Genomic DNA, 22710 nt, shown 5'->3' on the forward strand with positions numbered 1-22710 from the left:
TAAGCAGCTGTATCATTGGTGGCTAGTCCAAACTGAACCTCTGAACTTTATGGTTTTATCCAATTTTGTTGATGTGACTGAGAGTTATATACATAGATGCTCAAATGAAAAGTGGTCTAGGTGTTTCCCTGTTGCCTAATGCAGAACAAGCTTACAGATTCACCAAAATGTGAAAAAAAGATTATGAAACAGGACACCAAATATATCCCCAGTGATCAATTCACTATGAGGATCTGGAGATTTAGAAAATGAAGAGGGTTTGCATTTGGAAGAACTGTGAGTGATTAGAAAAAGTAAGTTCATTACCATTTATGTACAGAGTAATAATATCTCTTCTGGACATGTCCTCCAAACATGTAAACTGCACATTTCATGTATACTATCATTCATAACAATGTCAAGCTGACTCAAATATTCTGGGTTGCGGTTTTATGAGATGAACCAAATCCAATGTCAGTATATCTTTTCAGTCTATGTATTTGTGAGGACTGATAACTCTCTAAAGGTCATTTCTTGTAGACCTTTAAAGTTCTTTTCCAAATAAAATACCTATTTCTTAAATGAAAAAGGAAGACTACCTAAAGATGAGCTATAACTATAAGAAATATAAAATTCATAAAAGATCTATGATTTTCTTAAGCATGGAGAAGTCCCAGTATAAGAACTCCCTCTATCAATGCAGATCACAAGTCTTCTATGACTTCTCTTAAAGTCTTAGACAGTTGCTTGGGATATTTGTTGTTGTTCAGTCATTTCAATTATGTCCCATTCTTTATGACCCCATTTGGAGTTTTCTTGGCAAAGATACTCAATTGATTTGCAATTTCCTTCTTCAGTTCATTTGACAGATGAGAAAACTGAGGCATACAGAGTTAAGTGACTTGCCCAGGGTCATACATCTAGCGCGTTTCTGAGTCTGGATTTGAACTCAGATCTTCCTAACTCCAGGGCCACTGCTTTATCCACTGTGCCACCTAGTTGGCCTATACAGAGGATATTTTTTTTACTCTTCCCGAGCTTATAACTATCAGAAGTTTGTTCTGAACCTAGGTTTTTCTTACTCCAAGTGCCACCTCTGTATAACCTTAAGATAACCTTATAACAACCAAAAGAAAAAAACAATCTACAGACACCCATTAGCTAGATCATGCAATGCATTCAATGAAAATGTATGAGGTACCTAGGATCATAGATGTAGTGCTGGGAGGAAATGTAGAAGTTGTGTAGTTTAGTCCCCCCATTTGACAAATGAGGAAAAGGAGGCCCAGAAATATTAAGTCATTTATGAAAGGTAATGCAGATAATGGTGGAGTGATGGAGCCTCCTATTCCAAAGTAAAGACCCTTTCAACTGCTGGCTCTTGTTTGAATAAATCCGACTTTCCACCACAACTCATACCCTTGTCCAAGGAGTATAAACTTACTTTAATATTGACCTATTGCACATGTATACATATTTATTTACACATGATGTATTTAATGTTTCCCAAGGCCAAACAGAAATGAATTTTGGATTATCTACTGTTTTGCATTATCCAAATTCCCCAGAAGTATACTCTTTTTCTCCATCAGTGCAGTTAAGAGTTGGCAATAGATAGAAGAGTGAAATGATTTAGATTGTAAACTCCTCAGATTATAAGCTCCATGAGGGCATGGTCTGTCTTTTGCCTTTTCTTGTACCCCCAGTGATGCACAGTGCCTGGCACATAGCAGGCACTCGATAATGTTTATTGATTGATTTATTGATTTAATCATATAGAGCTCCAAAAGTGATGTTTTCATCTTTTAGTATGGCAATGGTAGAGTAAAATTTTACATTCACAAATATCATGCATCTAGGGACATCCAAGGATTTATTTATGAAGGTTTCCTTCTGACCATTTCTATGTAATCAAGGCTGAGTAATAAGGACACAGCTAAGCAGGATACTTTGGATGTTAGATAGACTGTCCTAGCTGTTGTCCATGAAAAGCTACATTTATGAGGTAATTATTTTCAGGCCAAAGTGATTAGTCACACCATACAATGGGATTTTAAAGAAGGGATAGAAAAGGGTTGAAAGATGAGAATTCATATAGTAGCTTAATATATTCTGGAAAATCCTCAAGTTTATGAAGGTAGGAAAACAAAACAAAGACTCCAATATTTTCCCTATTTTTACTCACCAGAAAGTTGTGTTTGGGGCATTTATTTGCAAATACAGTTGACAGGCAAAAAGCTGTAACACAGAGGATCCTCACAATAGAGGCAAATCCACTTTACTTCACCTTTCACTATTGCCTAGTTGCAGCTAGGTGGTTCAGTGGATAAAGTGCCTGGCTTGGAGTCAGGAAGACCTGAGTACAAATTTCAGCCTTAGACTCTATCTTTGTGACCTTGGGCAAGTCACTTAACTCTGCTGCCTCAGTTTCCTCATCTATAAAGTGAGTTGGAGAAGAAAATGGCAAACCACTCTAGTATCTTCACCAAGAAAACTCCAAATGAGATCACAAAGAGTTGGACAGAACTGAAATGACAGAGCAACAAATTGTCTAAGATTCCCTCATTCAAGGAACTAATAATGTGCCCTAGCTCTTTCCCTCCTTCTTTCCCTTCAATTCTTCTCTCTTTGATGATCAAGATTCTCTTGAAACTAAGTTGCGGAGTTCAAATTTGAACCCAAGTTTTCTGTCTCCAAACCCAGTGCTCTTGCTATCTTTTTTAATTATAGCCTCAGTACTGGTCTTTAGGCCAGCATTCCTCTATTTGGACATTGAAGATGGTACAAAAGGCTATAATATAAATTGTCTTCCTGGGAAACTACAGATCCTTCTTCAAAATATGGAGGAGGGGGAGCCATTTCCTGAATTTTTGTCTCTCTACATTAAAATTCTGAGAGAATTTCCAACCAAGCCCCTCTGAGGATAAGCATCTTAATTTGGTGTGCCCTATACCCAACTGCATGCAACGTATTAAAGCAATGGCTAAAAATAAAAATGTACTACACAGATAACTGGAAATGGTAAAATTATAAGAACATTGAATTCATTTTAAAAGCTCTGCACTTAAATTTTTTATGCATGTTTTCTATAATACCAATTTTTGCATTCTTAGCTTGGTTCTATAGCTTATCGGAATCTGTGCCCTGCCCCAAAGGACTGCATATCTGTGTCTGAGTACAACAAAGATCTCTCAGGCCTGCCTCAATAATACTGTGGGTCTACATTTGGCATGTGCAAACATGCTAGTGTGAAAGAGTGCTATGAATGTTTACCCCCATAATTTACTTTTGGGTCTCAAATGCAAAGTAGAGTTACCGATACCCTGATATGATTCATGGAACTTTTAAAAGACTCTAATGCTCCCACCCACTGCAGGATGCCTGAATTACACCTCTTAGAGAAATATTCTTTTAGATTAAGACTCTAATCCCTGTTAAAGGAAGAATATTCCTCAAAGGTGATACTCCAATCATTTTTATGTTAGTGTGAAAAAAGGACCCTGAAAATAAGTTTTTAATAGATAATTTTAATTATATTTTAAATTAAGACCCCTTTAATAGTATATGGTAATGTGAAAACATGAGAATACTGGTCCTATACTAGTGGGGAGGACACTCTACATGCACTGGTGCTTAACCTGGAATCTATGAACCTTTTAAAAAATATTTTGGTAACTGGATTGCAATAGAATTAATTTCATTTGTGATCCTATGCATTTATTTTATGCATTCAAAAACATTATTCTAAGGAGGGGGTCATTCTGCTAAAGAGGTTCATAACATAAAAAATAATTAATAATCTCACTCTAGAGTGAGGGAAAAGGATACGGATTTAGGGTTATAGAGAAAATCTTTACCAACTTCATTATTTTGCCTAAACTTCATTTGGTGGTACATTTTGTAAAAGAAATTATAAAATAATTCTAAATACGCTTTACTTCATTTCATTGAATGGATGGGGCCAAGAAAACCCCTAAAAAATCATGTCTCATGGCTAGATGTCCTGCCACCCAAAACTTGATGCTAAATAGGATTTAAAAAGCTGAATGGAATTCAATTGGTGCTCCATTTCATAGCAACTTTGACTTTCAATGAAATCTACAAAGTCTATGGAATAATTTTCTTAGCTGATAAAACATTTGTAAAGCTTTGCAAACCCTAAAGCAAAATATAAATGTCAAAAAATTATCTCATTGTTATCATCTTTTTTTGATGAAATTCAACTAGAAATGGTCCTGAGACAAGTCACTATCATGCTATGATTATTTTGTGTTTTATATTCTTCAGACTTTTAGACACTGGATATCTTGCTTTCTTGCAATTCATTGAGAGGTAAGTTTATTGGCTATAGAATTCACTGAAAGCATCTTTGGGACAACTACAATAACAGAACTTCAAAGGTGACATATACTTCATCTTGTTTCTACGTAATTTTGATTTCTCCTAAGTCTCAAAGAATTTCAATACATGTAGGTTAGAATTTTATGGGTATTTGGTGTAGCAAAACATATTTTAAAAGTTTTTCTTAAATTTTTTAAGAATCATTGTTACATCCAGACAGTTGAAGGGAACGTATTTGTCAGTGGTAAAGTTCCAGTTCCAGGGTAGACTATTTGTTGAATTCTCAAGGATAGTTTCAGTTCTATATGTATGGCATGCAGATTTGTCATCTGTTGATTTATGCCAAATAGGAAACTTCTTATGTATTATTCTGGAATCTAGATCACATTTTACTAGGTATTCAGTAGGTTGTAATGATGATGATGATGATGATGATGATGATGATGATGATGATGATGATGATGACAATGATGACAACAACAATATTGTCGCTACAATGTAAGATGCATCTTTAAAGAGGGCTCTTGCCATTTCCAAAGACTACAGGGTATACTCTATTTCTCCCCAAGAAGGTCTGCTTGGGTTTTGGCATTGTTTGGGTCATGGCCTCCCACACTTTGGCACTTACAGAGTGAAGGCAACCTAGAGCCTTGTTAGTCTCAGCTACCTGTCCAAGCTGGATCCTTTGGCTGTGAAAGTTCTTTTCCCTTCCCCTTCCCTCCATTCCACCTCACCTCCCAGTGGAGAACCAGCTATCAGTGGAGCTTCTGCACAAGATCAGCCCAAGACTCTTTGCTTATTCAGCACCAGTAGAATGTTCCCTGCTGACATCTTTGTTCTTCCTGCATAGCTTTCTGCATAGACTTTCACATGAGAATCAGAGTTCCCGATTTCTATCTAGAGAAACACCAACATGATAGTCTTTCATGTTGTCCAGAGAGCCAAATGTGCCTGTTATTGATCACAGTGCAGATGGGTTTCTAGAAAAGATGTTCTTGCCAATTGGAATGTAACATCAGGCATTTGATAATGATGATGCCCTGGAAGATGCCACGCTGATGACTCCACTTTCCTCTGATATATGCGGTAAGTTTCTGTTGGAAAAACTAGCTCTACTGGATCTGAAGTACCAATAGCTTTCCAAGGTTAAGGAAGGAGAAACCAGTTTGTACTGTCTTACTATAACCTCTGGTGACCATAAGAGCAAGGTCCCAATGATGAAGACCAAGGTTATGCACATCATGAGTTCCTTTGTTATGAAACAGACACAAGATAGCACCCAGAGTGGCAGGCTGGGCTGAGATACATGGGATGCACTCCCTGTAATGGCCCTACCACAGAAGAAGCCAAGTACCCATCACACGGCAGACGGTCCATAAACTAAAGTTGTAAAATGGAGAGATGATAAAAGAAAACAGACTGACTACTTCAGCCCATTCCACTCCAAGTAGCACACTCCTTTCTTCTCCTAAGCAAAAGTTCAGAAGCTGGTTTCTTCATGGATCTTCTGTTTTCTTACCTGAACTACTTGTTAGCAGCATGGATTATGAAGTGGAGGTAGAGATAGAACTTTACCTGAAAAATGGAGCCTTTTTGAACCAAGAAACTTTCAGAAACTCAATTTAGTATCCAACCCTACAGAGATATTCAGAAGCCTTCACCAATGGAACTCAATCAGTTTCAGGATACCAGAACTGCAAAGGACTCAGCAGCCTTCAAGACACCTAAGATGAACTTTTCAGTGATAGAAGGGAGGAGACAAACTCCAAAGGCCCATAACCTCAAACTAAGAGACATGAATGTGTTAACTTCCACAAGGCTCTAAAGTTCCCTTTTCATATGGACAGAGTTGCTTTCCCTGGCAAACCACTATTATGCAGAGAGAGTATTATAAACAGATATGTATTTCTTCTCAACTTCCTTGTACTAAACATAAGGAAGATGTCATCCATTCACAGTTCTACTGAGGTTAATATTCCTGGAGAGGTGATGATTGGTTCTTTAAATATTTGTAATGGGGGAGGAACCAAGATGGTAAACTAGAAACAGCACCTCAGTTGAACTTTTTCAACATTCTCTTCCAAATAACTTTAAAATAACACCTCAAATCAAATTTTGGAGTGGCAGAGCCCACAAAAGGGCAATATGAGACATTTTTTCCAGCCTGAGAAAACTTGGAAAGTCCACAGGAGAGGTCTGTGACACAGAGATAGAGTCCTGTTTGGAGCACATGCAAAGTAGTAGCAGCAACAGTGGCTATAGCAACTTCTGCTTCCGGGAGCCAAGATGGCAGAGTAAAAAGGTAGTTGCTCTCACTCTCCCCTATCAACCTCTGAAAACCCAGAAAATATCACCCCAGAAAAAAAACCCTGGAACAACTGAACTAGAAAAACAGAGCAACAGTGCAGCAGCCCAGCAAACGAGTCTCCCAGTGCCTCAGCAAAAATAAGGGAGGCAGAACTACAAGGGGCCCCAGGTGGATAAGCACCCTGCAGTATTCATCTGAAAGGAGCTGAAGAAAACAACCTAAAGTCTTCCTAAAGTCCTGGCCTTGCTGGTTCCAGCCCAATACCAGGTGAGCTGTCGGAGCCCTGCAGCCTCCAGCTGTCAATCAGGAGGAAATCCTGAAGCCCACGTGGTAGAGCAGGCAAACACCAACACCAGGACCTCTGAGTGCCTCGGGTAAGGGCGGGGGGGAACTCATGAAGGCCAGCTCAGAAAACCACCAGGTGCCTCAGCATTCTACCACAAAGGAATCTCCCAGTGCATTAGCAGAAACGAGGGAGACAGCACTGCAAGGGGCCCCAGGCAGATAAACACACTGCAGCACCCATCTAAAAGGAGCTGAAGAAAACTAAAGGAAAGGAAAATCAGGCAACCTAGAATTGCCTGAAAGTTCCAGCCTTGCTGACTCTAGCCCAACATGAGGTAAGCTGCCAGAACTCTAATTACCAACATATGAAGCCCCAGCACACAAAGCCAGTGACCAAGACCTAGGCTCCCAACACAAGAAGCTTAAGTCAGTGCTCTCTGTTCCCCAGGAGGAGAGCTCAATCTTGTTAAAGGCCAGGGAAGAAACACCATGAGTAAAAAGAAATGTACCATACATTCATATTATGAGAAGAGTGAAGATCAAGATAGAAATTCTGAAGAGGACAATATTGTCAACAAACCCACATCTGCAACGTCAAAAGGAAATATGAACTGGTCAGAAGCCCAAAAAGCCTTCTTAGAAGAGCTCAAGAAGGATTTTAAAAGTCAAATGAGAGAGGTAGAAGAGTTCTTAAAAAACACTATTGGCCAATTGGAAAAAAAGTACACTGAAAAAAACAGCGGCTATAGTGGCAGCAGCTTGGAAAGCTCTCAGTTCAAGGACGGGGGGGGGGGTTGATAACTGGTCAGAAGGAGATTACAAGGGAACCAGTGCTGTCACTGGGTATAGCTGGCACTGATTGGCAACTCTATTGCTCATACACACTTCTGGGTCACAGTTTTAGGGTGCAAAAGAGTGCTTATGGTCAATGACAAAGGAGGAGGGGTCCTGGTCACAGTTCCAGGACAAAGAAGAGCACTAACACTTGCAGAAGCAGGGGAAGAGGTGACATGGTCACAGTTTTAGAACCAAGAACACCCTGATGTCACTTGTGGCTACAGGGGAGCAGGTGCCCTTCCTGGGTTAAAACCAAAGCACAGGAGAACAGTGACCACCCTCTCCCTCCATCACACCAGCTTTAAAGCATCAAAAACTTACAGAACCCCCACCCTAGAACTAGCTCTAAAAACAGCAAAACACAAAAAGCCTAAAGCTCGAGACAGTACCTCCCCACCTGTAGGTGAGAAGAAACCAACTTTAACATGTAGTTCAAAGTCAAGAAATAGGCTGGAAATATGAGTAAGCAGCAAAAAATAACTTGATCATAAAAAGTTATTACGGTGGCAGGAAAGACCAAGACACAAACTCAGAAGAGAATAATGTGAAATAGCTACAACCAAAGCCTCAAAGAAAAATGCTAATTGGACACAAGCCCAACAAGAATTTCTAAAGCACTGAAGAAAGAAATGAGTGGTAGAGGAAAACTTGGGAAAGGAAATGAGAGCAATGAAAAAGCATTATGAAGATAATTAACAGCTTGGTGAAATAGGCACAAATTTTTTTTTGGAAAAAAATAGCACCTTAAAAAACAGAATTGCCCTAATGGCAAAAGACATATAAAAGCTCACTGAGAAAAGTAATTTCTTGAAAATTAGAATTGGGCAACTTGAAGCTAATGACTCCATGAGCCTTCAAGAAAAAACAAAACAAAGTCAAAATATGAAAAAATAGAAGAAAATGTGAAATATCTCTTTGGAAAAATAATAGACTGAGAAAATAGATATAGGAGAGATAATTTAAGAATTATTGGACTACCAAAAATCCATGGCAAAAAGAGCCTAAATGTCATATTTCATAGGATTATAAAGGAAGACTGTCTCAACATCTTAGATACAGAGGAAAAAATAGAAATTGAAAGAATCCACCAAGCACCTCCTGAAAGAGATCCCAAAATGAAATCTCCCAGGAAGAGTATAGTCAGATTCCAGAGCTCCAGATTAAGAAGGAAGTACTACAAGCAGTCAGAAAGAAACAATTCAAAGCCACAAACAGTATCACACAAAATTTTGGGGCTTCCATGTCAAAGGAGCAGAAGGCTTAGAATATAATATTCTGGAAGGCAAAGGAACTTGGATTACAACCAAGAATAACCTACCCAGCAAAACTGAGCATAATCCTTCAGCAAGGGAAAAAATGGGCATTTAGTAAAATAGATGACTTTCAAGCATTCCTGAGGAAAAGATCAGAGCTGAATAGAAAATTTGACATTTAAAAATAAGATGCAAAAAAAGTATAAAAAGGTGAATATGGAAAAATAAATCATAAGGGACTCAATAAGGTTAAACTGTTTGTATTCCTATATGAGAAGATGATTCATGTAATTCTTAGGAACTTTATCATTATTAGGGCAGTTAAAAGGAGTTTACATAGACAGAAGGAATGAGTATGAGTCATTTATGTTGAATGATCTCTAAAAACTATGAAGGAATAAGATGGTGGGATGCACTAGAAAAAAGAAGGGAGAGAGAGAATGGGGAAAATTTTCTCACATAAGACAGGTGCACAAGGAAGAGCTTTTATAGTGCAGGGGAAAATAGAAGGAGGTGACAAGCAGTGCTCAAACCTCATTCTCATCAGAATTGGTTAAAAGAAGGAAGAATGTGTGTGTGTGTGTGTGTGTGCACACATGTGTGCGTGTCTACATACAATTGTGTATAGGAATCTATTTTTACCTATAAAGAAATCGGAGGGAAAGGGAAGAAGAAAAAGTGAGGGTGGAGGGGAAAGGGAAAACAGATTAAGGTAGGCGGTTAAAAGTAAAATAGACTTTTGAGGAGAGACGGGATAAAAAGAGAAAGAGAAGAAGAAACAAAAGAAAATGGGATGGAAAGAAATATGCAGCAATCATTACTGTGAATGTGAATGGTATAAGATCACCTATAAAATGGAAGCAAAAAGCAGAATGGATTAGAAACCAGAACACAATAATACGTTGTTTACAAGAAACACATTTGAAATAAAAAGACACACACAGAGTTCAAATAAAGGGCTAGAGCAGAATCTAATATACTTCAGCTGAAGATAAAAAAAAAAAGGCAGGTGTAGCAATCATGATCTCAGACAAAGCAAAAGCAAAAAATAAAGCTAATTTTAAAAGAACATCATAGAAAAGTTGTTGTTGTTCAGTCTTGTCCACCTCTTCACGATCCCATTTGGGGTTTTCTCAGCAAAGATACTGGAGTGATTTGCCATTTCCTTCTTCAGCTCATTTTACAGATGAGAAAACTGAGGCAAATAGGGGTAAGTGATTTGCCCAGTGTCACACAGCTAGTAAATATCCAAGGCCAGCTTTGAATTAAGGTCTTCCTGATTCCAGTCCTAACACTCTATTTACCACCTAGCTGCCTCAGGAAACTACATTTTGCTAAGAGGTATCATAGACAACGAAATAATATTAAAAAATTTTACAGAAATTTTCTCTGATAAAGGCCTCATTTCTCAAATATAGAGATAATTGACCAAAATTTATAAAAATAAGAGTCATTCCCCTGTTGATAAAAGGTCAAAGGATATGAAAGGAAGTTTTCAGAAGATGAAATAAAAACTATAGTAATATGAAAAATGTTCTAAATCACTATTGATTAGTCTGAGGTACCACCTCACACCTATCAGAAATGGCAAATGCTAGGGGGGATGAGGGAAAATGGGTACACTAATAACCTGGGAGTAGTAAACTGGTCCGACCATTCTGGAAAACAATTTGGAACTATGCCCAAAGGGCTATAAAACTGTGTATACCCTTTGACTCAGCAATACTACTACTACATCTATATCCCAAAGAAATCAAAGGAAAAGGAAAAGGACATATGCACAAAGATATTTATAGCAACTCTTTTGTGGTAGCAAAGAATTGAAGGTTAGGGTCAGGGCACGATGCTTATCAATTGGGGAATGACTGAACAAGTTGTGGAATATGATTGTGGTAGAGTGCTATTGTTCTATAAGAAATGACAAAAGAGATGGTTTCAGAAAAACATGGCAAGAGCTACATAGTTATGCAAATGAAGTGAGAAGAACAGGAAGACCATTGTGCACAGTAACAGCAATATTGTAATGAGGATCCACTGTGAAAGACTTGGCTACTCTGATCAATACAATGAACCAAAACAATGCCAAAGGACTTGTGATGAAAAAATGTTATTCACCTCCAGAGAGAGAACTGATGAACTCTGAGTACAAATTGAAATATAATTTTCTCACTTCCTTGTTTTTCTTTTTTTTTTTGCAATATTGGTATTATTAAAACATTATTTGCATGATTGCACATGTATAATTGATATCATATTGCTTGTCTTATTGGTGGGTGAAGGAGGAGTGTGAGGGAAGGAGGGAATTTGGAACTTAAAATTTTTTTAAAAGAATACTAAAAATAAATAATAATTTTTTAAAAGATATGTTTGTAACAAAGCTGGAATCTTTCTATTATAGGAAGAACTATTCTGTGATGACCCAAAGTTGATCTGAATAATTTCTCAAAATATAGTCAACCACATACAACTACTGATCTATAGAACTAGATTGCAGAGATTAAGGGGAATAATTAAAATATAAATATATTTTGTTTTGCATGTTTATCCAAGATTTAGAAAAAACACACACACACAGATACACACACACAAAAAGCAGACTGCAAAAGACAGCCTTGCTCAGTCAGGGGCATGGCATAATAGACATTAGACCCTCGTTTTGGTACTAAATCTTTTACCAATTTGTTGTCTGGTCCTGGGAACATCAATTAGCCTCTCAGACTCATTTGCCTCATCTGAAAAAGGAGGGTGTTGGGCTAGATATTCTCCAAAATCCCTTTCAGCTCTAAAATGCTATGATTTAGGGATTCTACCAATCAATACCCCAAAGAGTATCACTATATATAGATGTAGTATACTTCTCTTATTCTAAAATAGATTTAACCAAGTTCAGATATCCCACAGTCGCAACTTACTTGAAATGATTTACTATCTTTTTCTGAATTGAACAATGGAAAACAGTCTATAGAAGTACAAGTTTATTTCATATGTTTTTGTTACTATAAGTATAAATGCAACGTCAGAGACATTTGGAGAAATCATAAAATCATTACTTGAAACAAAGTCAAAAGATAAGGAAAATCATTTGCTTTCTCATCATTGAGTAAATATTCAAATAAGTGGAGTTAATAGACTTAAAAATACAAACTGTTAACATGTAAAACCAGTAACCTCTTGGGAAAGACTCAAAATGACTCAGCAAACGTAATGATGATAATGAAATGCATTGTTTTTTAAAAGTCTGATCCTTCTTCAGCCACTTGTAAGTAGCTATAATTGGTCTAAGCAAATATGTCATGATGAGTCCTTGGGAAAAACCAACTAGTTCCACTTTAAAAAGAATAGGTTTTTTTAATTCTTTTCAAAAGTATTTTCTAAAAATCTAACCACTAAAAAAATTATGGATATGTGAATCACACACAAAAAAGTAATTTCTGTATGTAAATTCATTCCAAATTCTAATGGAACTTTAGATAATACTATGCAAAATGGTTATCATCCAGACATCTTTTTATCAACTACAGTATTCTAAGAAAGTGTTCCTCTAAGATTTCCAATTGGCTTAAAATTCCCATGATATTTCAAGCATTCTGTATCCTTAGCAAAGCCAAAAATAATGCCATTTACCCTCTTGTAGTATGTGTCTGTTTTAGGATTCCACCAAAATCTGAAAACAGAGGCAGATGCCTTGAAATGAAATATAGTTTCCTTCAAACCTTAAAAGAAAATCTTAAAATGCTGGGTTCCTTTTTCCTTGAGTTATTTCTCATTTCACTTTAACTGATTATTTCTCATTAACAACTTCTAAAATGTAGAAAGGACCGAACTTGAAGAAAGTTAAATTAAACCCAGAGCTGGTTGCTCCCAGGAGAACTGTATCCAACAGAACTCAATTACTTAGTTCCATAACAACCTAAATAAAATATTTCCCCCAGAAATTCAAAGTTAAACCTTTTACCTTTCTAAGGAGAATAAGAAAAAACTTGGGCAATCACCATAGACAAATAGAGGAATTTAGCCAGGCAGGGGAGCCTATTTAGATACATTCCTCAATCGATTGCTCATGCTCAATGAATGGACATAGCAGCTTCTCTGAAGTTCTCTCAGCCTTGGAATTACAAGGGAACATTTGCCCAGGGCTATTTGTGAGAGTAGTCATGGGTCGTGGGGTTGGGTTCCAGAGGGTTTTTGTTTGGCTTGTTTTTTTTTTCCCATGTTAAACCTTTTCTAAAAGAAACCTCTGATAATATGGAAATCATTTTACGTTACCATCTAAGATACCCTTACATGTTTGCTGAAATATAAAGGTACTTTTTTCCTATAAAAAAGATATTAGCATTATTTCTCAAACAGACAAAAAAATGAAAGAAAGGAAAAGGGAACAATATATTGCAGAAACTGTACGTATATTGTATCTAATGTGATCCTCACAAAAACTCTCTGAGGTAGGTACTAGTAGTTGAAGTAATTGAATGAATACTTGAAGAAACTGAGGTAGAAAGAGGTTAAGTGACTTTCCCAGGCACACACAATGTGGACATGTATGATGCTGGCTTTGAATTCAGGTCTTCTGGACTCCAGGCCCATATCTCTTTTCATTGCACCAACTTATTATTTCTGAAGACACAGGAACCTAATGAACTGAAGACACAAAAGCTAAATTAAATCAGTCTCTAGTTTTAAAAATCTTATATCCAAAACACATACAATGAACTTTTGGGCTAGCAATTTTTAAAGTAGAAAACACACTCTACACAAAAATATGGTGATTGTTGTTTTTGTTTTCATTTTAAGGAGAGTGGAATATTGGAAATACTAGTTAACTCAGACTGCACAAAATTTTATAAACATTGCCCAAGTTTAATTCTTCAAAAGATCCACGGTTTCATTTGTATGGCTCCATAGAAATAATAACAATGATAAAACATTTATATAGGGTCTATGTGCCAAGCATTATGCTTTCAAATATCTCATTTGATGTTCACAACAATCCTGGGAAGTAGGTGCTATTATTACCCCAATTTTACAGATAAGGAAACTGAGGTTAAGTGGTTAAGTTACTTGTCGAGGGCCACACAGTTAGTAAGTGTCTGAAGCAACATTTGAACTCAGATTTTCCTGACTCCAGGCTCTACTTTCTATCCACTGAGCCATTTAACTACCCCATCAAAGTATAAAACGAACTCTCTATGCATTAGTAGTAAGTTTCACAACTTATGGGGCCAAAAGAAAAATCATCATCTGGTAAACAGACTTCTGATAATGATCTAGACCAAATTTAATTATATTGGTCCTTATATAGCAATAGACCATTAATGCATACTCAAAGCTCTTTCAGCCTGCTAATGTTTTCCTGAGTTTATGCTCTCCTGGCATAACTGTTGAAGATTCCTGGTTACCTCCATGCCGTAGTGAGACATCAAAGTAAGACATTAGTGGAGAGCAGATATTATTTGCTGTCTCAATACACCCATAAATCACAACATTGATTGCCAGACCATTCTAAAATAGCACTTTTTTGCATGATGGACAGTTTTAACAATTTTAAACAATTTTTCTTATGAGTTAGTAGTAAAAATCCACCTAATAACAAGTGCTTCATGTGTTTCCATTTTCTCTTTTTCTGCAGTTAAAGACACGTGAATATAAAATCCTATTTGTCAAAGGAAGGTGACAATATTTGCCCTAATATTGAAAAGCATGAACTCTGAATGACTACTTACAAGTTGTGAAATTCCAAATATTTTACAGTATCAGATTGGGTATTGAAGACAAAGAAATATTGAGCATATAATAGTATAACCAAATCCCTGGGAATAAGTTAAGAACAATGAAGTATACAAATCAGGCTAAATATATGGTATTAGTATACCAAAAGAGTCATAGAGACAGGGGGACCGTCCTACACAAACGACAAGGAAGTATGGATACTCAACAAACATCCCAGTGTTTTATCACCCTGTCAAGTTCTTCTTTAATGTGTTAATTTACATTTCAATCTATCAGTGATCTGGATGATGAATGCACAGGTTCACCAAATGACAATTTGACAATCTTGGACTCACCATTTCCATCCAAACAACCAGACCACTGGTTCATTTTAATGAGTTTTCTAACTCCCACCCACCATTTGCAGTACTAGGAAAGTCTGTAATCAGTAAGTCCATGTGTTGTCCATAATTCTTGCCACATGATCTGTTCAGTGTTTCTTTACATGATAAACAGCCTTCCCATACCTTCTGCAGAACTCTTTATTTGTCATGCAATCACCTAAAAAAAATAAAGTAGATGGCTCTTTCCATTCCATTGCAATTAAACACAAACTTCTCTCCATTCTTCACTACAAAGCAACACTATTACACATATCCTAGGCAGCACTGTGGAGTTGACTGTATTTCTGTTCTCGTCAGCACAGGCAGCTCAAGATCAGTCAACATTGTGTGGATCCAAGTGAGAATAATAAAAATTAACTTATTGATGTGCGTCTTCTGAAAAGTCATACAAAATTTTTCCATACAAATTTAGGACCAATTCTGTGCTTTACCTTCAACTTAGGAAGAATTTTAAGAGAATAAGAAAGTCTAAAGAAAAAAAAATGTGGTATCTTTTCTATTCTTAGAGATCATGGAAGTATTTGGGAATCATTTAAGATAAATGGAAGCAATCTCCATCCATTAGGACCATAAAAAATAGAGCAAAAGAATTATTAGTTGAAATTAAGTAACAAATTGGCTTCAACAGCAGTTTAGAGAGGTAGATACCACTAATAACTTTTAATTTAAAGTCCTGATTTGATCATGTTGCATTTATGTCAATTATATTTACGTAATGTAGTTTCCATGGAAGGAGGAGTACATAGCATTTAGCACAGTGCCTGGCACATGGTGCTTATCCTTTGTTTTCTAAGAGGACCAGTGACATCACAGGGTGAGTCTTGACTTGCAGTGAATTGGACTTAATGAGGTAGAGTTGCATAAAGTCATCAACCTCAGTCTCTCAAAGTCCAGTGGCAAGACAAAAGTCAAGACCACTGGGGATAGCCCAGGATACAGTAGATGACCTAGGCATTTTCAATGTCTGAGCAAGCTCTAAGTGCTCTACAGCTCCTGCTTTAGCCACCTTCATGGCCATTGGAACAAATTGTTCTTGTCCACACATTGCACAAGAGGAAATCTTCACATGCTTATGGTAGATATTTCCCTAACTCACTGACTGGTTTGTGTCCCATTGGTTACCTTCAACCTGGTTTAGCCATCTGCTGAGACAGTTTTACCAGGGTGTGAGGTTTGAGGTGTATGGGTTGTTCAGAGAAGACTAACACCTCTGGTGTGAGAGCTTGCAGAGCCCTTTTCAGGGCTGTTCATCCGCCTTTGGCAACCACCTTTCACCCAACTCTCACCTATGGCTCCAAGAAGCTGGCATATAGTAGGCATTAAGAAATGCTTATTGACTATTGACTTCCTGTTCCTTAAATCAAACTTTATTAGTAGCTGCCTGGTCATCATACTTTAGACCTGGCAAAAAGCTGCTGAGTATTTACAAAAACCAGGGCCTAAGGGCAGTCTACATGAAAGAGGTGCAAGAGAAGGTTTTTACTTTTCTGCACTAAAGATAAACTACATAGTAATTATGCCTACAGTGAAAAAGGAGGTGATAAACACTCCACGGCATCTGCCAAGTGAAGAACAGGAAGTTAGGGGTCTTAGAGAAGGGGGAGGATACTTATTATGATCAGTTACTATAGAAATCTGTTTCTTCTACCAGTGACTGGTGAAGTTTGTTAGAGCAGACACAACCTCTACCCTTTCTTTTGTGCCTCTCAACAATACTCAGTATAGGGATCTGCAGGTAGAATGCATCTAAAATTCTACAGAATGACTCAGTGAAGATTGCTATGGAAATATGAGCTGTTATCATTGGCATTTGCCAAAGAGATGTCTATCAAGTTTGTGTAATCCTGAGATCACTGAAAAAAAGCTATTTGTATTTCATGATGAAATCTATAAAATGAACCATCTCTTCAAAAAAATGGCTATAAATTATTTCACCAACAGTTAGTTTAATGGATTTTACTCTTCTAAATGTTGGAAATAGATAGTATCATGTGTATAGAGTGCTGGGACTGGAGTTATGCAGATTTGGGTTCAAAACCTGTCTCTGAGAGTTATGGGCAAGTCACATGACCTCTGTGCTTCCCACAATAACAATATCATGTATATGTGTGTATACCACTTTTACATATCACTTTGAGGTCTATAAAGTCCTTTATATATGCATATACATATATACATATACATATACATATACATATACATATACATATACATATACATATACATATACATATACATATACATATACATATACATATACATATACATATACATATACATATACATATACATATACATATACATATACATATATGTAGATATAGATATATGTCTGGTCTTTACAACAACTCTATGAGTCTATATACTATTCCTACTTCCATTTTAGTGATGTGAAAACTGAGGTTGCAAGAGGTTAAATGATTTGCCCAGGAGTCACATAGATGATAAGTACCTGAGTTGGATTCAAACCATCCCAGTGCTATATTCACTATGCCAAATTGCCTGTTACCCTTAGGGGACTTGCCTCAGGTTACACACATGATAAGTAGTAGAGCTAGAATTTGAACCCAGGTCCTCTGATTCTAAATTGAACATTCTCTCCTGCTGCCTTACTGACGGCATTCCCACTCCAGAAGCACCAGAGGCCCACAAAACTGCCTAATTTAGCAAGACTAGATTGAAATGTAATCAGAAAATGTTTAACAGAAAAAATAAAAATACAATACAACACAGATAATGTTAATCTGTGGTTTTCTAAGTCAATATGAAGCCAAAAAATCCATTTCTAATTAAATTTGACATCACTGACCTACACTAACAAAATCACAGATCCTTCTCAAACCATCTATAATTGCTAGAAATGAAATACATGTACCTTAAGTTTTTCATCAAGAGGAGACTTAGAGATCATCTTAGAGATGAAGAAACAGAGATCACAGTGTTTATTTATGGCCAACCCAGAAGATGTCCTTACATCTACATGAATATATGAAATATGCCCTTTGGTTTGGGTTTAAAACAGACCATGAGAGAGGAACACGGTGTTTTATAGACACTTTTTTGACAGTTCTTTACCCTAAACTTTAAGGTTTCATTTTATCACAACAGTAGAAGGAATGTCTCATCCCAATACTTTCAAACCATATTATTTTATAGATGCATAGAAATATTTAAGAACTTAACAAAACACAGGATTTTAGAGATGAAGGAAATCATAGAGATCATGGTACTGTGAAAATAATAAATGCTAGATTTGAGAAAGATTGATGGTCAGTTGTTACACTCATGTCTGACTCTCTATGACCCCATTTAGGGTTTTCTAAGCAGAGATTCTGGAGTGGTTTGCCATTTCCTTTAGCTCATTTTACCTATGAGGAAACTGAGGCAAAAGAGGTTAAGTGACTTGCCCGGAATCAGACATCTAGTAAGTGTCTGAAGCCAACTCAGGAAGATGAGCCTTCTTGACTTCAGGTCTGGCACTCTATCCAATGTGCTACTTGGCTGCCTTAAAGTGAGAGGACCTATATTCAGATCCTAAATCATCCACTTACTACCTGTGATGTAAATTATCAGGAGTTTTCTGGAACTCAGTTTCCTTATTTGTAAATGAAAACACTGAACTAGACAACCCTTATGGTCCCTTCTTCATCTAAATCTGATTCTTTGAGCCTATGATCTAGCATAAAAAATATCCTAATATTGGTTTTGGCTAAGGTTTTAGAAAATCTGAATTAAAAATCTTCCTTTTTTTCAAGGCAAAGGGGGTTAAGTGACTTGCCCAGGGCAAGTACCAACGATCTGAAGCTGGATTTGAACTCAGGTTCTCCTGATTCCAGGGCCAGTGTTCTATCCACTATACCACAAAATCTTCTTACACCTTGTTCTCCTCTGGGTAGTATGAAATCTAGAGACGCTGGCCTCCTTGCTGTTCCCTTCAAATGTCCGCTATCTTTTAACTGCCAGCATTTTCACTGACTGTCCCCCACTGCTGAAAGGCTTTCTCTCTTCATCTCTGCCTCCTGACATCCCTGGCTTCCTTCCATATGAGCTACAGTCCCATCTACTGAAAGAAGCTTTTCCCACTCCACTAAGTGCCTTCCCTTTGAGACTTCCCCTCGTTTATCCTGTCTATATCATATTTGTACATGGCTGTTTATATGATATCTACTCTATTAGGCTATGATTAATTTCAGAGAAGGGATTTTTTTGGTATGCCCAGGGCTAAGTATAGCATCTTAGTAGGTACTTAATAAAAGCTAGTTGACTGACTAAAGACTATAACACAATACACAATAGTTTCCAGATAATCTTGTAAAGAACGTTTTTTTCTAAAATTACTTGAAAAGTTGCTATATTCTTCAGCCTCTTCAGTCATTCAACCCTTTGCAATATAATATACCAACCAGAAAGAATTAACACTCCACTTAAATGTGTTGTTTGTGTAACTTTTCTTCCAGCAGATTTTGGTTTACATCTATCTTCTAGGCCCCCCTACCTAAAAGAAAGAGCTATATTTTGTATACTTCAACAAGATATTAGACAGTATGGTTTGATAGAAAGAGCACTAGACCGGTAACTAGGAGAATAGGGTTCTATTTCTAGTCTTTGTGACCTTGGACAAATCAAGTCACTTCTCCAGGCCTCAGCTGGGAGCATCACCTATAAAATAAGGAGATTGGACTAGATTGTCTCTAGGTCCCTACCTCCTCAAAACAATGCTATGATTCTTTGAAACTCAGTTATTCACATGCTCTGATTAATTATTTGGTAATCATAGGAAAACAGATGATTATCCCTACTTATAACATACAAAATTCTTTCCCACTTAATTGCTGGGGATTAAAGAATGAGAGAGAAACAGCAATACACCAACTTCTCTGATACACAGAGGACACAGTGCCTCCTATGGGGAGGACAAAGAAACAAGGAAAAGGAACACTAATTTTTTCCTTGCCCCAACAAAGCCACCTTCTGAATTTTTACTACTGTTATTGTTCTTATTAGTTCATTTATTTTTCAAGGGAGTGGTCTCCATTGAAACTGAGAGAACCAGGCTTTTGGCATCACCATATTAAAAGTGAGAACACATGTCCTTACATGTCTTTGAAGGGATTTGAACTAGGATTCATACTTCTGGGCAAGGAAAAGGGAAAAAGAAGTGAGTTTGGGGGTAATAGCCTAATAGGGAGGGCTGCCAGAAAACCAAATGAGAAAATAGGTAACTGGACTGGCAGTCACATGAAATTAGAGACACTTGGTGACAAAAGGTATATCTTAAGAGTAACCTTCACTTGGCTCTCTAAGGATCAAAGCTAGTTCTTGGTAGACCAAGATTCTCTCTCCAACAATACATCTCTGACTGAAAGGGTTGATTTCTGGGAATGAGAAATTGGATAACCCCAGGCCAATACCACAGCAACCATGTAACTTTATTTGAAGTAAGTATGGGAGCTCTGATCTTCTCTGTGACCACTTTTCCTCCCCATCCCCTAAATCAATCTGACATTTCAGGAAGGGATTGGAAATGAGAAAAAAAATTAAATCAGGCTAGCTATGACACTAGCTCGAGACTATAGCTTTAAGGAAAGATATCAGGCTTCGGACAAGCAGTAAGCACATAATAATAACAACAACAATAAATGTGGTGGTCCACAGTCATAATATTTCGCTATTTCAGGAGAAGCTCATTGCCTTCAGAGTCATGATCACTATAACACTCGAAGTATACAATAAACCTCTGGTTATTTCCTAGACCTGAATTTGTAGAGCTGATGTTTTGTTATTATTTTCTAATTTTTCTCTAAAACAGTAAACTCTTATCTTCTATGAAAATAACCCCAAAAGGATGGCGGACCATGCATCATTTAGCTCATTTACATATATTCAATTCTTCTTTTGGTTCTATTATTTTCTCTAGTTTATGTTATTCCTGAATTTTTTTGATTTTTCCTTTCTTCTTTTCTTTTCTTTTTTTTTTCAGCAAGAGTGGGAACTTTTAAACTGTTGTTACCATTATTTACTCTTGGAGAACCTTAAACCAGAATTTCTAAAAACCATGGTGCCATCTATTGGCAACCTCCGGTATTGCTTTTGATAATTATGGACAAATAGATTTACAACAGAACTCTTACTACCTTTTAAAGGAAAACTTTAGGTAATTTTTCTATATTCCAAGATATCCCAACAAACTCTAATCCAACACTATTCTAATGAATTACTAAAAGTATTATTAGCATTAGAGGTAAAACATTATTATTTTCTTAATATGGTTAATAAGTCAAGGATCTGTAGCCATTAATAACTTAGCAAATAAACCATAGGGAGTTCTGCCTGATGCTCAAGGAAGAAGGGTCTTGTCCATGGCTTAGTAGGCATCAGAGGCAGGATTTGAACCAGGGTCTTTCTGATTCCAAGTTGAGAACTTTAATCACTATAACACACTACTTCTTAGGTTTCTCTTAACCAAAATAAAATAAACAGTAAGAATCACACCTATATAATGATCTCTATATCAAACAGGAGACTGGCCTACCCACTGTCAAATCTTTGTGTCTGCTTGTTTATCTCCTCTTTAAGTTCTCCACTAACTTTGATTTGGATAATTAATACCCAGATGAAGAATGAATGAGGAACTGAGAGCAAACAGGGTTAAGTGACTTGCTAGAGTCACACAGCTAGTAAGTGTCTGAGGACAGTTTAGAGCTCAAGGAGATAAGTCTTCCTGATTCCCAGCCCAGTACTCTATCCACTGTACCACTTACCTGCTCCCAATTAAGAGAACATATGTGAGTACTGCTTTATTTGAGTTCCAGGAAAAATTTTCTATCTGCAGATTAATTTTTATTCTATTATCTATAAATAAAGCTTATGAAACTCAACCCATTTCCCTAGTTGGTTTCAGACAAATTAAAGCCAAGTTTATCATCCAAATGCACAATTAATTCAAACTTCTCCAAACCTCAGATTCCTCATCTATACAATGAGACAGTTAAATTAGAAGACTTCAAAGTCTTTTTCTAATCAAAATATATTATCCTTTGATTATAGATAGTATTATTATCATAGCAGTAGAAACTCAAAGGTCAGCTCTCTATCCCTAGACCATAGGACATGTCTATAGTATCCCTGATGGGTGGCCATCCAAGTCTCTACTTGAAGACCTCCAATAATGGGAACCTCCCTATCTTTCAAATAACACAAATTTCTATTGGAATCTTTCATTATCTGGGATATCATCAACATATGCTTGATGTCAGCCAATGGTATTAATAATACAAGAAGGACATTATAGCACAGCCCATTAGAGTTTAAAAAGTGGTCTCATAGACATTTGATCCTCATTTCATTTGATCTTCCCAGGAACCTTATGGGATAGAGAGCACAACTATTTATAAACTGCAAAGCACTATATAAATATGTAATGTTGTTTCAATTATCACAAGTATTTTACAAATTAGTAAGCAAAGACAGATAGTTTAAGTGACTTGGTCCAAGGTCACACAATGAAGTAAGGGAACTGGTACTAGTATTCAGGTAGTTTTTGCTCCCATTTCTTCTTCCTTCATATTTATCTTTTAAGTATCTAAACCAACCTAGA

At 36.8% G+C, this 22710-nt stretch overlaps 1 pseudogene; it reads left to right on the forward strand.

The window, feature by feature from the left end:
- Positions 1-5246: 5246 nt before the first annotated feature.
- LOC110210278 (putative monooxygenase p33MONOX pseudogene) lies at positions 5247-6145 on the forward strand (annotated as a pseudogene).
- The last annotated feature ends 16565 nt before the right edge of the window (positions 6146-22710 follow it).

Source organism: Phascolarctos cinereus, unplaced genomic scaffold (genome assembly GCF_003287225.1).
Source record: "Phascolarctos cinereus isolate Bilbo 61053 unplaced genomic scaffold, phaCin_HiC Scaffold_2;HRSCAF=192, whole genome shotgun sequence".
Classification (NCBI taxonomy): Eukaryota; Metazoa; Chordata; class Mammalia; order Diprotodontia; family Phascolarctidae; genus Phascolarctos; species Phascolarctos cinereus.